This window comes from Polyodon spathula, chromosome 6 (assembly GCF_017654505.1).
Source record: "Polyodon spathula isolate WHYD16114869_AA chromosome 6, ASM1765450v1, whole genome shotgun sequence".
Lineage (NCBI taxonomy): Eukaryota > Metazoa > Chordata > Actinopteri > Acipenseriformes > Polyodontidae > Polyodon > Polyodon spathula.
Window position 1 is genome coordinate 20334929 of NC_054539.1, and position 14914 is coordinate 20349842.

The following is a 14914-nucleotide window of genomic DNA, read 5'->3' on the forward strand; positions in this document are numbered from 1 at the left end:
CAGTAAAAAAAAAAAAAAAAAAAAAAAAAAAAAAAAACTTTTTTTTTTTCTTACTTGGTAAAATGTTATTATACATATTTTCAAATTCATACACAAACCAGGCTCTCTCGTGCATACTTCAAGCACATTTTCATTGTACTGGGCTTGGAAGAGCATTTTGCATGACTTAAGCAGCCGTGAAACCCAATGACAAGGATTCGAATTAATGTGGGTTCAGTCAGGGAATACATGTAACAGATCCCAGAAAATGTGTACGCAGAGAAAACCCATGAGCAAGAAAGTGATGTCCTTTTCAACAGTTCTGGAGATCTGTTAGCTCATAAAGGGAAATCTGTTTCCAGTACATTTTGGCATTTTCTCTACTCGGTTGATCACAGGTTCTATGCAAAATGTAAACACCACTACTTGTGATAAAATTAGGGCAATTTGAGCACAGTCATTATCTGCTGATTTGGCTCCCCCTTACATTTTACTGCCACTGTTGGCTAGTTTAAATCTGGACAACTATTGGTTATTTTCAAAGCGGTTTCTAATGACAAAACTGAGAAAACAGTCTCGAAGCTCTGTTCTACTTCGTTCAGTTTATACCCTTGGCCTACCGTTCTCATTAAGGAGTGTATTCCAGTCCTTGGTCCTGTATTAACTAACACAGTGAATTCCTCTTTAAACTTTAGGTACAGTTCCCCTAGATTTGAAACTGACGCAGAGGAGACCTCTTCTTAAGAAACAGAGGTTTTGTTAATTGGTTTTAACAAATATAACCCAATCAATATTAATTTTGATGGCAATTCCATTTTACTTTCCATTAGAGCGAAAAACCTGGGTGTTACACCAAGCTTTTTTTTTTTTTATTTCCATATTAATTCTGTTCTCAGAATAGCTTTTTATCATTTGAGAAATATTGCCAAATTAAAATCTGTATTGGACGTGAGGGATTCAGACATGCATTTATAACTTATCGCCTTGATTATTGCCATAGCTGCCATTAAACTCGGAAGGCTTCAGCTTGTTCAGAATACAGCTGCCAGACAGAGACCTGTATACAACATTTGGAATGACTAAACCAACACAGTAACACATTAAAAAAAGCAGGATGTTATACCTTGTATATCTGACAGCACAGACTTGTGTTAAACATGTAGCACCATTTAAAAGTATATTACACATATTGTTTATTAATATTTACATACTGAGCTACGCCACAGCCTGAATATGTTGTTTAATATCTCTTTCTGCTACATGATTATGTGAGCGACACAAAAAGGAAAGCATATTTCAAGAGGGAGAGGATCCATGTTGTATTGTACATTAAAACCTGTTTAATCCATCTCCTCTACCAACCGGCATTCTGTACAATTCGACCAAATCCCTATTACAAATTAATCTGGCATGCATTGTAAGTATTGTTCGCCTAAAATCAATGTAAATTATCTAGCACAGGTACAGTAAAATCATGGTTTACATAATGGAGAAAGTAACATTCAAATTAATACAATGCCAGAGTTACAGGACAGTACCTAAACAAATCTTGTACTGTATGTAGATTGACATTTATACTTTGATTTTATTTTGGGTACAGATCTGTAAACCAGCATACTGTATAATCCAGCACTATTTTCTTTTACCAATTGATGTCAGATTTACTGTACACATTTAAGTCTTGGACACACTTGAACAGACCGATACCCAGGGGCACCACACTGTGCCAAACAGCTCCACTGGTGGACAAACATGAACGGCATACCTTTAAATATTATGTCTGCAAGTATAAACAGATTTACGGCCAGGTGTACCACAGTGAAAAAATGTTGCAGCAGCAAAGCAATATGCAGGGCTAAAAAACATTCAGTACTGTGTGGTATTGCTCTACCTCATTTGTGTTCATGCCTTTGGCAATGCAAGCAAAATGGACTGTTAGCGAGGTCTGCTTTATTATAAGCGTTACCAACAGAAACCTTTTATATATATCAAATGTAAACTTATTGTGTAGGACTGGAGCTTAGAGGCCATACTTATTTCCTTTTCTCAACCTCTCCCTAAAAAACATTTACCACTCCTGCTAACAACAGAAGTCTTACTAAATCAAAGTGCATTTAAAACTAGAATGACTCATCCATGGGTGTAGAGATGTTTTCACTGCACTTAAAATGCATAAGTGATAAGCAGCAAGAAAAACTAGATATATACAAATCCTGTATGGTCAGTAAAATTTATATTTGAATAATAAAACTATTTAGGGTATCTTCTTTACCAAGTTGTATAACAATTTAAACTTGCTTTAGCCCATATTGTCCAGGGCTGTGGTGACAAAATAGCTAATCTATGCACTCCAGCAATTTTTGTATTAAAGTGTTACTAACCACTCCTGTTGTTACCCTGGTAGCCTTGCAAAGCATTCTTTCTATTGTACGTTTGTTTAATGAAAATGTTTGTTAATTTGTATGCCAGTGGCTTCATTTGACAGGCTTCCCTTGGTTACAACTACACTGTGGCTGCACCTGTGTAAACTGCATAATCCAAAAACACTTGTTTTTATTGCTTTACAAAAACAATTTATAAATAAACAATGGGGCATTGTCTTTATTAGAACATTCATGTTAATAGCAAATAACTAGCTGAAGCACTAATTACAAAAGTACTTCCAGTTGAGATCACAAGAAAGAACTGGACAGTCAAATAGTGTTTTAAGTGTTACTTTATTAAAGAAGAAAGTGTGTACAGTCATTTCTAGGTCATAATTATATTTGATCACGGCTCAACTTTGAAATGACGTAAAGGCAATGACATACTGTTGTCTTTATGTCAACAGCTTTGTATCTTTCTAAAAGACGCATTTTAGACTGTCACCGCTCTTCAGAAACAGCTTGATTAATAACATCAACACACACACACACACACACACACATATATATATATATATAAATTATTAATGGAAACCTAATAAAGCAAAAGGTCAGAGTGGGCTAAATTAAGCAAACACAAGACCATTCTCCACAAAACAAAAGGTTTTAACATTTTTTTGGGTAGGCCACAGTATACAAGTATTTTCTTACACAGCAGGTTAGAAGTGAGTAGCATGGTTCACTTCTTCAGTGAGGAAAGTAAGTCCCCAGCTTAGTACAGTCATGCTCTGGATACTCCCTTCATGTCTCAATGCGTGTTCACATCTCAACTCGATCATGAAGATAGTACTCAAAACTCTTTTCTGATGCAGAATAACAGACTGTATTTGAAGCAGGGAAATAACCTGATGTTAGTGGTTCACACATAACCATTAATTTGCTTATTTTGAAAGGAAAGTTTCTTTGTGTTCTAGGTTAACTACTTTTGTTAAACACACCCCTGCAAAAATAAAAAAAAGTTCTTCATATGACTTCACAGCCTAACCAAATCAAGGCTAAAACTAGAATATGGCCTAAATAAAAATACATTGTAGTTAGGAATGTTAAGTTTGTAATTTTATATGCTATTTAAACTAACGCTTCTGAAAACAGTTTTGCATTTCCCTCCATTGACAGTCTAAGCCTTCTGCGATATTTACTATATGGAACTTGGACTGTCTGGATAGATGACAAAACTTCTCTTTTCACTTCTATGGAGAGGCTGGGAACTCCCATGTGTTTGAATACTTTGATCTGACTTTGGTTCCCATTATAGCCTGTGGTCTTTTACATATACAATGCGCTTCTGCCTAGAATGCATTAATGTAGAGTCTTTTTTTATGAACCCCACAAAAACCTAAAATTCTTAGTAACCACTGTATATGAGGGGTCAAAAATACAAAAACACTGGCTTAATGTACAGATGTCCCTTTGAAGATGTGAGTTTTAAAAATTCTGTGAAATGATGATACATACCAGAATAGAATCTAGTTTCTGTTTTACTCTCTGCAGATTCAATGAACTCCCTGCAGCATTTGCAAAACAATCCATGGAAGACATTGTTGAATCCTGCAACATGGGAGCATCTGAAGTGCTGCTTAAAATCCTAGGCCCCTTTGGAACCGTTGTAACCAGAGACCCAGTTAGTTCTTTCATTGGTTCAGCTTCAATCAGTACAACTGAAACAATATAGTAAATACAGCAGATTATAGAATGTATCTGCAGTCTGCATCTTCAAAATGATATGAGTGTTAAGCTAAATATATTTCACTACACAATATTGGTACTGGAACCTAACTGAGAATCATAGAATACAGCTGTGTGTCTTACATTACACACCAAGAGAAAAAACCTTAGCTGCAATGTGTTTTATATGTATTTTAAAACAGAGATAACCTTCAATCAGACATTCCTAAACAAAACATCAGTTGCTGTAGGACAAAAACAGGTAATACGAAAACTGATTGTACTTCATTGCATGATTCTGTTCTTTTTTTTTTTTTTTTTTTTACTGTGTGTGGGTTTAAAAGTGAAACTTTCCATTGTGGGTTAAACGTAAGCTTTTATGATTTCGAACTACTATTTCTGTTGACTCTCTCCACACACACACACACACGCACACACACATACACATACATACATACATACATACATACATACATATATCAGCGGTGGCCAACCCTGATCCTGGAGAGCCACAATCCAGCAGGTTTTATAGGTAACCCTTAATCATCAATTTCTAAAGAATGCAAGGTGTTGAACTATTTAGCAAGTTAAAGTGTTAATTAAATCAGGAGTGGTCCGCTCTGGTCCATGAGAGCTGCGAGGTGTTCAGGTTTTTGTTCAAAATTATCTCTAAATTACTTAATTGAACAAATTACTACTTAAATTGAAAAAATACTGCTTAACTAGTCAAAATTCAAGCCTTTAGAAATTGATAATTAAGGGTTACACATAAAACCTGCTAGATTGTGACTCTCCAGGATCAGGGATGGCCACCCCTGATTTTTTGTGTGTAATATATATATAATCTCAGTGCCTTTAAGAAAGTCTACACCCCCTTGAACTTTTTTTCACATTTTGTTGTGTCAGTGCCTCAGAGTTTCATGCATTTAAATGAGGATTTTTTTCCACTTATCTACACATCATACCCCACACTGTTAAGGGGAAAAAGTTTTTATTGAGAAAAAAAAAATAAATAAATAAATAAAATTATATATAAAAACCTGAAAGCCCATAATTGTATAAGTCTCCACCCCCGTTAATATTTGATGGAAGCACCTTTGGCAGCAATTACAGCTGTGAGTCTGTTGGGATAGGTCTTTACCAACTTTGCACACCTAGATTTGGCAATATTTGACCATTCTTCTTTAGAAAAAGTTCTGTTCCTTGGGGAGCACTGATGGACAGCAATCTTCAAGTCATGCCACAAATGTTCAATTGGATTTAGGTCAGGGCTCTGACTGGGCCGCTCAAGGACATTTACCTTTTTGTTCCTTACCCACTCCAGTGTAGCTTCGGCTGTGTGCTTTGGGTCGTTGTCATACTGAAAGGTGAACATCCGTCCCAGTTTTAGCTTTCTTGCAGAGGGCAGAAGTTTTCCTCAAGGACTTTTCTATACTTTGCTCCATTCATTTTCCCTTCTATCCTGACAACTGCTCCAGTCCCTACCAATGAGAAACATCCCCATAACATGATGCTGCCACCACCATGCTTCACAGTAGGGATTGCTCGGTCATCCAGTTTGGAGGGATGGCCTGATCTAGGCAGGGTCTTGGTGGTGTCACACACCTTCCACATCTTAATAAATCATCTTGACAGTGCTCCAAGGGATATTCAAGGCCTTTGATATTTTTTATACCCATCCCCTGATCTGTCTCTTCAGGTCCTGTCACAACATTTCGATGGGGTTTAGTTTCGAACTTTCACTAGGCCATTCTAAAACGTGGAAATTCTTCTTCTGCAGCCATTCTTTTGAAGATCTGCTTGTATGTTTAGGATCATTGTCTTGCTGCATGACACACTTTCAGCTCAGTTTCAGCTCAAGGACAGATGGCCTGACATTCTCCTCTAGAATCTTCTGATACAATGCATAATTCATGGTTGTGTCAATGATGGCAAGCCGTCCAGGTCCTGAGGCAGCAAAGCAGTCCAAAACCATCACACTCCCACCACCATGCTTGACGGTTGGAATGAGGTTCTTCTGTTCTAATGCAGTGTTTGGTTTTCGCCAAACATAACGTTTGTCATTGAGGTCAAAAAGTTTGACCTTTGACTCATCTGTCTAGAGAACATTGTTCCAGAAGTCTTGTGGATCATCTATGTGCTCTTTGGCAAACTTCAGACGGGCAACAATCTTTTTAGAGAGCAGTGGTTTCCTACTGGATATCTTTCCATGAACACCATTCTTGTTGTCTTTTTCTTATAGTGAACACGCACATTAGCCAAGGAGAGTGGCCTGCAGATCCTTGGATGTTACTCTGGGGTTCTTTGTGACTTCCCTGCTGATTTTCCGGTTTGTTCTTGGAGAGATTTTGGTAGGACGACTGCTCCTGGGTAGAGTGACTGTGGTTCTGATCATTCTCCATTTGTAGACTGACAGTGGATTAGTGGAGCCCCAAATCCTTAGAAATGGTTTTGTAACTCTTTCTAGACTGATGAGCACAACTGTTTTTTCTGAGGTCCTCCGAGATTTCTTTTGATCATGGCATGATGTGTTTCCACACTCCTGTATGGTGAAGACCAAACTCACAATGTTTCTGATCTTTATATAGGGTGGGGCCTCCCAAACTCACTCCTGAAGATCTACCTAATTATTTAAACACCTGATTCTAATTATTCCCTTAATTGAGCTGCTAGAACCAGGGATTCTCTTACTTTTTCACATACCCTGAATCTTAATGACTCATTGTTTGTCTAATTCATACATCATTTTGTTTCAAAACACATGGAATTGGTTAATAGAAACCCTATTGGTTTTGATTCAAGAAGGCTATCGTGGTAAAACTATGGAATTTCCAGAATTATCATTGGGGTTAAACTTTCTCGGCACTGTGTGTGTGTGTGTGTGTGTGTGTGTGTATATATATATATATACACACACACACACACACACACACAGTGCCTTGCAAAAGCATTCTGGCCAACGACCAACTCTCTCATATTACTGAATTACAAATGGTACACTGAAATTTCGTTCTGTTTGATGTTTTATTTTAAAACACGTAAACTCAAAATCAATTATTGTAAGGTGACATTGGTTTTATGTTGGGAAACATTAAGAAAAATAAAAAACTGAAATATCTTGCTTGCATAAGTATTCAACCCCCAAACATTAATATTTGGTTGAGCCACCTTTTGCTGCAAGAACAGCTTTAAGTCTTTTGGGGTAAGTATGTACCAGCTTTGCATACAGTGTCGGAGTGATTTTGGCCCATTCTTCTTGGCAGATTTGCTCCAGGTTGTTCAGGTTGGTTGGATGATGCTTGTGGACCGCAATTTTCAAATAGTGCCATGGATTCTCAATGGGATTGAGATCAGGACTTTGACTGGGCCACTGTAGGACATCCGCCTTTTTGTTCTTGAGCCACTCCAATGTTGCTTTGGCCTTGTTCTTGAGATCATTGTCCTGCTGAAAGGTGAATTTCCTCCCAAGCTTCAGTTTTTTAGTGGACTGAAGCAGATTATCTTGCAGTATTTTCCTGTATTTTGCTCCATCCATTCTTCCTTCAATTGTAACAAGATGACCAGTCCCTGCTGATGAGAAGCATCCCCACAGCATGATGCTGCCACCACCATACTTCACTGTAGGGATGGTATGTCTTGAGGCACACATAGCGCTTTGAGTTTTGGCCAAAAAGCTTTATCTTGGTCTCATCTGACCACAAAACCTTTTCCCATATCGCAGCTGGGTCACTCTCATGCTTTCTGGCAAACTCCAGACGTGCTTTCAGATGGTACTTTGAGTAATGGCTTCTTTCTTGCCACCCTCCCATACAGGCCAGTGTTATGAAGAGCTCTTGATATGGTTGACTGGTGTACGATTACTCCACTCCCAGCCACTGAACTCTGTAGCTCCTTCAAAGTGATTGTTGACCTCTCTGTGGCTTCTCTCAGAAATCTCCTTCTTGTTTGAGCGCTGAGATTTGAGGGACGGCATTTTCTTGGCAGTGCCTGGGTAGTGTGAAGCAGCTTCCACTTCCTGATTATTGATCCAGCTGTGCTCACTGAGATATCCAAACACTTGGATATTATTTTGTACCCTTTTCCTAATCTATGCATTTGTATTACTTTATCTCTAACTTCTGTAGAATGCTCTTTGGTCTTCATTTTCCTTCATATTCACAGCCTTACCAATGATTCTTCAACAGTGGGGTTTTTATCCAGAAAATGTGACTGCAACTTTAATGGTTCACAGGTGGAGGCCAATGGTAAGGTAATTGTGTCCTCGTTAGGGCAATTTCTTTCATCGGTGTAAACTGGGAGCTTCCACAGCACAGGGGTTGAATACTTATGCAAGCAAGATATTTCAGTTTTTTATTTTTCTTAAAAATATTTCCCAACATAAAACCAATGTCACCTTACAATAATTGATTCTGAGTTTCAGTGTTTAAAAATAAAATATCAAACAGAATGAAATTTCAATGTACCATTTGTAATTCGGTAATATGAGAGAATTGGTCAGGGTCTGAACACTTTTTGCAAGGCACTGTGTGTGTGTGTGTGTGTGTGTGTGTGTGTGTGTGTGTGTGTGTGTGTGTGGTGTGTGTGTGTGTGTGTGTGTGTGTGTGTGTATGTGTATATATATAATATATATATATATATATATATATATATATATATATATATATACGATATATCTGTATAAGAAACCAAAGTTTCCAAATCATTTTAACATTAACCCCTTAACTCCCCATAGCAAATATGATGTCATTTCAAAACCATTTCAGTCTCTTAGGACCCAACATGGGAAAATTCTTCAGGTTTTCTTAGGTTATATTTTTACTAAGAGGGTATTGGTGTAACTCTTAAAGGCTGTACACGGCCATAATACCAACGAGTCCTGGAATGATTGTAAATGGCATTTTTGATCTGAACACACAAGATCCCAAATCAAGACAGACAACAGACAATTCGATTGCGTATCCATCGGGACATCTTACTGTGAGACTTGATACGATGTAAACAAAATCTTGAATTCACAACAAATAAAGCTGCTGTTTTATCTGCAAGTATGGGAAACTGATGCCAAACAAGGCAAAATGTTACTTTTTTTTTCTCTGTCATAATGAAGCCTCCACTCTAAGTGTTCTTTATGATTTAATGATTTCAGCGCTTTCCTTTTAGCTTATTTGTTGCTTAGTTGTAGGAAACCCGATTTGTAAAAGATTTGCCGCGGAAGAGTACCAACACAGCACTTCGGTACACTTCTCAGATTCTGACTGTACAACAAATATGTCGCACGGTGGGAAAGTTGGGCCTGTGGTGCTTCATAACTACTGGCCAAACTGTATTGTCTACTGGCCCCGGGCCATGGTTAATGTCTAACCCTAATACTGTATTACTGAGGATAAGGGGTACGCAGAATGCATCTAAGCATGCTATCTATCAATTTTTCTATGAACATGCAACAAACATGGGCGTGCATGCGTGTGTCGTGCGCATGGTTCTGTGCCCACGTATATGTTACCAAAGCACAGCCGAGATGAAAGCAGGAAGAGACGCCACTAAAACTTTATTATACTGAAATACACAGGATTCCTGAAAAGCATGCAAGAGCTGCTGGTAGTGGAACACAGTACTGTACTATAACCAATGGCAGAAAATAAACTGATGCATTTGTGTGTGATGTTTTACTTTTGCTCTTAACATATTATTTAACAATTGTTGCGAGCTCCTGAGTGACGCATCAGGTAAAAGCACTCCGTCAGAAGTGCAGAATACGGCTACAGCTTGGAGGTCGCCTGTTCGAATCCAAGCTATGCCACTGCCAACCACGTACAGGAGTTCCCAGGGGGTGGCGCACAATTGGCCAAGCGCTGCCCGGGCAGGGAGGGGGACAGGTCTGCTGGGGATTCCTTGGCTCACTGCACTCCAGCAACCCCTGTAGATTGGCTGGCTACAGCAGGATTGTGAAATTAAACAAGCTGCAAAATATCAAAATAGTACCAGAAAAATGTATTGGCCCTTCCCAAACACTGCTGGTATTTTACTCAGTTTCAAATGCAATAAAATGGACAGTACACATTTTTCATTTAATCAGATTTGTATTTTTCATGTAATACTGAATACGAAATAAATTTAAAAATACAAAAAAAAAAAAAAAAAAAAAAAAACAAACACATGCAACCAGAAGTCACATTTAGTGGTAGATGTAAGAATATGTGCAAAGTAATTTATGGGAGCAAAACCCCCATAATGAAGACGGAAATCGTGTTTAGCAGCCATACAAAATGTGGCATATGTAAAGAATGGCGTTCTGCACCCGATATCAAATTTACACTTTGCCACCATTAACCCATTAAAATGATATTGAAATGCACTCAAATGAAGAAAAGAGCATGGAATTGGGTGGGTTCTGGATACTAAGTGGGGGGATTTTGCCTCGCACTTAGTCAATTGATGACCCTCCAAAAACTTTACACCTCTTCTTACAAGGGGCAAACCATTACAGATGCAAGAAATGAAGAGATGTATAAAAGCACACACCTGCAGAGACTAGCAACAGGCTTCAGGACAGATGCTGTGGTACACTTCCTCATGCAGTGACAATTGGATGTTGAGGAGGCACAGGAACACGTTCGGAGAAGGGCAAGACCACCTCTGCGCTGCAAGTGCAGCCACTAAATAGGCCGATGCGCTCACTGAGACAAATATTATCATAATTGCGGATCATTATTTGTGCATGATGAGCAATTTGCACTTTAACTTACATAGGGCGCAATGCAATTTGAAATTTGCGCCTATACTTACATCTACCCTTTAATGTTAATGCTACCTAAAGACGTGCAGGGAGAGACGAGTCACGACAAAGGGAAGAAGACATTGAAATGAAACCTGGCCTTACTATTAATTTAAAATAAGATTTTTTAAAGCTAAATTATGTTTCTAACTTATTTCGTTGATCTAAAAATTTTAAAAAGTGCTCCAGTTTATCCGAAACCACTGTACTATTTTGATTCTTTGCCAATTCACTGACACATCTCCACTGTGTTAGTGAAAGATGACAAAAGCCTTAAGCACATTATGATTTAGAAGTTTCATCAAGCTATGAAGTTCAACACACCTTCTAGTGTTTGTAATTCTCTCTCCCTCTCCCCCCCACACCCCCAAAGACCTGCTGATGGCTTTAACCAGCAGAAGCTGCTACTGTTATATATCACTGTGCACCGATACGTACACTATTGTTCTTTTAAATGGGACAGACAAAATAACTAGGGCGGTGTGCCAGTATAAAAAAAGTGATTGAACAATGACATCCATTTAAGAATGCAGAAAAGGGCTTCAGTTGGTCAAGATCCACCAAGGCCAGACCAACCTTCCTGTGACATAACAATTTGAGCTTTTGGTTTATTTTAGAATACATTGTGTTATAAAAGTTTGTGGAGAGAAATTATGAGAAATGTATGGTCTTTTTTTAATAATAAAATTCAATGTAATATGTATCTCTTTTCTTGATGACACCTTCACCTTCTGCAATAGTTTATTTTATTCAAATGAGACTCATTGGTTCAATTACATTTTTATAGTTAGTTAGAAACACAGTGTTTTATTTTGTTAAAAAAAAAAACAACCCATTGAAAAAACGACAAACAAAAAAGGTCTGACTGAATTTGTAGGGAAGGATTGAGATGAGCCCAGGGAAGAGAAGAAATGGCAGATGAACTGAATATATAACCAGCATCTGTTTTTTTTTTTTTTTTTTTTTTTTTTAAATTTAATTTAATGACTCATTTCAGAAATGTATTCATCCTCAGAAATTCAGCAAGAAGTGTGATTTCTAATATAGATACATATGTAGAATTAAAACCCTAACTATTCAAGGTTAAACATAGCTTAAATGTGCAGTTGATTTTTTAATGAACAAAACAACTTACCATAAAGGATTTATATAATAAAGTTCTGACACTTGTATCTAACCAATTTCCTGTAAGTGTTTTACAAAATAATAAGTTATTTTTCGTTTCACACCATCCCATATGCTATCATTTGACAGTGATGAGTCACTTTTTTTTTTGTTTTATTATTACTGATTGAATTCGAGATGTATTTAACGCAAAGTCAACTATTTTAGTACAGAGAAAACTATGTGTGCATGAGAACCAGAATAGCAAAGGTCCCAACTGTGGTATTACTCATGACTAAATATAGAAGTACTGTATGATTAACCCTTTCGAAGCCAGACACAACTTAACTGTCTACTGAAAGCTACAGCTTAGTTTTTAAACAAAAAGACACAAAATACAAGTCCTGCCTTGGCCAAAATTACCACAATCTTAGCAAATTATATATAGCATACGGTTGAAGACATCCACAAAGCTTTTTATTTTTATATTGTTTATATTTAAGAATATATATAATATTAATTATCGTATTTTATTTTTAGTAATTATTTATTAATTTATATACGAAATATTATTTTGTGCTTAAAATATTTATTAATGTTATAAAAATTAAATAAATACGTATTATTCAATTTATATATATATTTTTAATTTTATTAATAAAATTTATATATTTAGATATTATATTTATAATCTATGATTTTCCCGCTTCGTTTTTAAATTTGTAAAGCACTAAAATACACAATATGATTTTTTAATATTATATGTTAATCTATTAATTTAGTTATTCATATTTTTTTAATTTATTGATTTTTTTTTTTAAAATTATATTTTATTGATTTTTTATAGTTTTTTTATATTACCCTTTTTTATTTTAATTCTTATAATATTTAAAATGAATATAGTATAATAATTTTTTTGTTATATATGACTATTTATATCTTTTAATTTTTTTTTAATATTAATATTTTTTTATTTAACGCAAAGTCAACTATTTTAGTACAGAGAAAACTATGTGTGCATGAGAACCAGAATAGCAAAGGTCCCAACTGTGGTATTACTCATGACTAAATATAGAAGTACTGTATGATTAACCCTTTCGAAGCCAGACACAACTTAACTGTCTACTGAAAGCTACAGCTTAGTTTTTAAACAAAAAGACACAAAATACAAGTCCTGCCTTGGCCAAAATTACCACAATCTTAGCAAATTATATATAGCATACGGTTGAAGACATCCACAAAGCTTCATTTTTTAGTTACCAAATCAGTAAGATGGATATACTGATACATAATGCAAATAGTGTGGTCTTTATGCACTGGTAATAAATGGGTTAAGAACAGAAGCAATTTTTTTTTTTTTTTAACTTCATGCCTAATATAAGGGGAATGTCAGATGTACAAGCGCATGTCCAATGAAGCGTTGTGTAAGCTACATTACCTCCACACGGAAACACACTAGTCTGTGTAACAAACATGGTCCGTCTAACTTTCCATAAGGAAGGAACTTGTACCTGCTTTCATTTTGTGTAGTAGACATAGTTCACATCGTAGATGTTTCCTTCGCATGTTGTATTTTGATGTATTATGATTAATGTTGCATTCAATAAAATAAAAAAAAAAAAAAAAACAAGTCTGTGCTGTGTAAGAGGTTGCGGGGAAAAGAAAACCCAAGACTGAGTAATTCTCATTTCCAACTAATGAAGGGACCTACCCACAATTACAGCAGCACTGTGTTATTTCAATCTACGTCCCCAAAGTCTTAGATATACCTCCAGCTGATTCAGAATGTTTACAGAAAGGACATGTATCAAATAAACTAGCAAATGAGATTCGGAAACAATGCATTTCCTTTCAGAATGAAGTCTGACGATGACCCGACCTAAAACAAAAAAAAAAAATAGCATTTTTCCATCCTTCATATTTGGTTTTCATTTGCATTTCCTGACACAACACAACACATTCACAATCATCTACACACTGCTGACTGGGAAAGTCGAATTCGGACACAAATTCTATCTCCTTATCAGTTTCTGAACATCTGATGTTATTGTCTGTCATTATTTCGGACGTTCCCCGTGTACAGTCAGACGGTGTTGCTGCAAAATAGCAAAGTGTAACACAGCGAAGTGCAATACAGCAGCAGGCGCTACATTCTGCCGAAGATGATTTGCGTTGTGAAATTTACGAGTGGGCTATTTTTATTTTGTTTTCCCGCAGACCCCCTCAGATGGCCTCGCAGACCCACAGCTTAAGAGAACTTGGATTTCATTACTTAGTTGTTGGGTTCTAGTTTTGTAAAATTAAGACATTTTTCAAAAAATAAGGAGTAAGAAAAAAAGGAGTAAAAAAAAAAAGGCTCTACCTGACTTAACATACTCTGCTGATGAAACCACAACAGTCTAAGATTTACACCAATAGCTCACTGAGCACATACATAAGTTATTTACATTTTAAATAGTGAACAGGTTTGTTCATTGTTTTAGTAGTATTGTTCATTGGGATAACAAAATACTGAATTCAAGTTGTGTTTGGCTTGAGTTAAAATTGCCAAAATGGAGTGGATTAAGAATCTGTATAAAACAGCCATTCGAAAAGACATGATTTTAATTAACGCAAGAACAGCAAAAGATACGACTGTGCCTTAAGAAAGAAAGCAGCCAAAATATGATATTCTAGCCTGTTGCAATGCATCCATGCCATTCCACTTCAAGTTAACGCTAAATAAATGGGAAATTAAAGTGAAATGTTTTTTTGTTTTTTTTTCTGTGAACTAGTTACTGTGAAAGAGGTCTTTGAAAAGATACTGTTGGTTTTTGAGGAAACTCAAAGTAAAAGACTGCCTTGCACCTTTATTTGTTGGTTCATGGCACTGCTCCACTAATTGTACAAGTCTGTATAAAGTAAATTATAGGCGGAGGTAGTATTATGAGATCAGCAAATATGCAACATTAAACCAGTACATAAATGA